Consider the following 2,746-nt stretch of genomic DNA (forward strand, 5'->3'; position numbering starts at 1 on the left):
GAAGCATAAAGGATCGAAGATTCATGCAAGGAAGCAAGTGGAGGGTAATTCAATAAATGCAGAATTTTCTAGGAAGGTTCACCGCAGCGAAAGCAGCTAAGAACAAGATTCAGCTTTAGTTCATCGCCGCAGTGAAATTCTTTCTTCGCCGCGGCGAAGTCTGCGAATTTTAGTTTTCTCCAAAACACACAGTTTTATTTTAGGAAAGTTTAGATCTTTGGGTAAAGTATAAAAGAAAAACCTTGCCATTTTGAGAGGGTCGGTCTGAGAGAATCTGAGTTCGCCTGGTTTTCATTTTCCTTAGAATAAATTTGACATTTTTGTTGAGAAAGTGAGAAGATTTGAGATTCAACCTTGTGGATTCTTCAACTAGGGGAGATATCTTTTCTTTTCTCTTATTTCAATATGTTGACTCTATGTTTAATGTTTTTCTTGCTGTTTGTGTTGATTTGGTTATGAACTAACCCATTTTGGGTTAGGATTTCGATGTAACTCAGATTTCTATGGGTTAATCAATTGATTATTGTTATGTTTATATTCTATTGCACAGATTTTGTGGTTATTCCATTTTTATTGATTTTATTTGATGAATATGATGAGATTGAGAAATGAATCATGTTGAGCTTCTTGGGTAATCACCATTGTAGTATTGAATTCTAGAGGTAGATTTGAGAATCAATGAAATCAATCTAGGATTCTATTAGCTTAATGAACTTGGATCTATTAATCTTCATTTTGTTGGGTGTGGAAGTTTAATAGGGAAAAGTAGGAATTCATAGCCTGAGAAGGTATGTTTGACAACTTAGAGAATTTGATTTACAGTCCGTGCATGTGAGTGTGGAAATAGCATAATCCGTAGAATTCATCCATAGAGTCCGAATGAAGTCAAAACCCTAACCGTTTGTTTAAATTGATATTACTCTTGCCTTTAAATTTTGCCTTCATTAATTAGTTTTTAATACTTAGTAAGTTTTGTTTTAGTTTTGGTTTTAATCTCTCCCATTAATCCAAACAAATTTGGTTTCTCCAACTTGAAAACAGTTAGGAAATTTAGCGCTTAACAACCAATCCTCGTGGGAACAATACTCACTCATCACTTTATTACTTTGTGCGACTAGTGCACTTGCTATCATTGCATGTTGTAGTAACAACGCATCAAGTTTTTGGCGCCATTGTCGGGGATTGAGTTTTCTTGTGTTAGCTAGATTGGAGTTTATTTTTGTTTTAATTGTTGTTTGTTTAATTTTTTTTGTTCTTTTCGGTTGGTTTGTAATCTCACTTTTTCTATCTTTCTGCATAGTTTATGCGAAGAGCAAGACGTTAGCCAGTGGTTCCTGTTGATCCTAAAATTGAAAGAACCACTAGACTAAACAGAGAGAGAAGAGAACGAGAGGCTACAATTGAACCAGAAGCCATAGTTGTTTAGATGGCAGAAAATAGAACACTAAAGGAGTTTTCAGTTCCCTCAGTTGATGGCAGTGGATCGAGCATTACTAGACCAGCGGTACAAGCCAACAACTTCGAGATAAAGCCGACAATCGTCCAGGTGATCCAACAGTCGGTACTGTTTAAAGGAGATTTGAAGGAAGATCCAAATCTACACATTGCCAATTTTTTGGAGATTTGTGATACTTTCAAGTCAAACGGAGTGTCAGATGACGCCATCAGATTGAGACTGTTCCTGTTTTCATTGGGGGATAAGGCAAAGGGATGGTTAATGGCACTACCATCAGGAACGATCACAACATGGAATGATTTAGCACAGAAGTTCTTGACCGAATTCTTTCCTCCAGCAAAATCGGCAAAACTGAGAAATGATATCACATCGTTTCTATAGAAAGAGTCAGAATCATTATATGAGGCTTGGGAGAGATACAAAGAATTACTGAGGAGGTGTCCACACCATGGGTTGCCAATTTGGATGCAAGGCCAAACGTTTTATAATGGATTGATGGTGAATGTGCAAACTATGATGGATTCAGCCTCAGGAGGAGCACCACAAAATAAGACACTTGAAAAAGCTCATGAGTTGCTTGAAGTTCTGCCAAGTAACAACTATCAAAGACCTAATGAAAGGGTTCAACCGAAGAAATCTATGGGTTTTCATGAAGTTGATGCATACACGGCTATCTTAGCCCAACTCACAGCACTTCGGAAACAGTTGGGAAGTATGCAGGTAAATTCTATTCAAGCTCCTCAACTAATTTGTGAATTTTGTGCAGGTGGTCATGTGAGCAGTGAATGCCAAGTGGGAAACACGTTTGCTTCAGCGTCTTCATCATCAGAGTAGGTTAACTACTTAGTAGGAAATCAAAGGCAACCCGTACTCCAACACATATAATCCTAGTTGGAGGAATCATCTGAACCTGTCTTGGGGCAATCAGAACCAACAGAATCAGCAAAACAATCAATGGAACCAAAGAACATTGCCAAACAACCAAGTAGGGGTGAACAATCAACCAGGAGAGCAAAGAGTGACAAATTTGGAGGACATGTTTGGAAAGTTTATGCAAGAGACAACAGGTTTTATGAATGAGACAAGGACGAATTTCAAAAATCAAGGGGCCCTTCGGAACTTGGAGGTACAAGTGAGTCAATTGGTTGATAAGTTAAATGAGAGACCACAAGGGTCCCTACCGAGCAACACAGTGACTAACCCACGTGAGCAAGCAAATGCAATAACTCTGAGAAGTGGGATAGTGATGCGCGTTTCCTACAACATGCAATATGTAGCAAGTATACTAGT

At 38.2% G+C, this 2,746-nt stretch overlaps 1 non-coding gene across 1 annotated transcript; it reads right to left on the reverse strand.

The window, feature by feature from the left end:
- Nucleotides 1-1,804: 1,804 nt before the first annotated feature.
- On the reverse strand, nucleotides 1,805-1,911 carry LOC116121952. Its single transcript, XR_004126811.1, has one exon. It is a non-coding gene; the product is annotated as a small nucleolar RNA R71 (small nucleolar RNA).
- Nucleotides 1,912-2,746: the final 835 nt, after the last annotated feature.

Source organism: Pistacia vera, unplaced genomic scaffold (assembly GCF_008641045.1).
Source record: "Pistacia vera cultivar Batoury unplaced genomic scaffold, PisVer_v2 Contig129, whole genome shotgun sequence".
In the NCBI taxonomy this organism is placed as follows: Eukaryota; Viridiplantae; Streptophyta; class Magnoliopsida; order Sapindales; family Anacardiaceae; genus Pistacia; species Pistacia vera.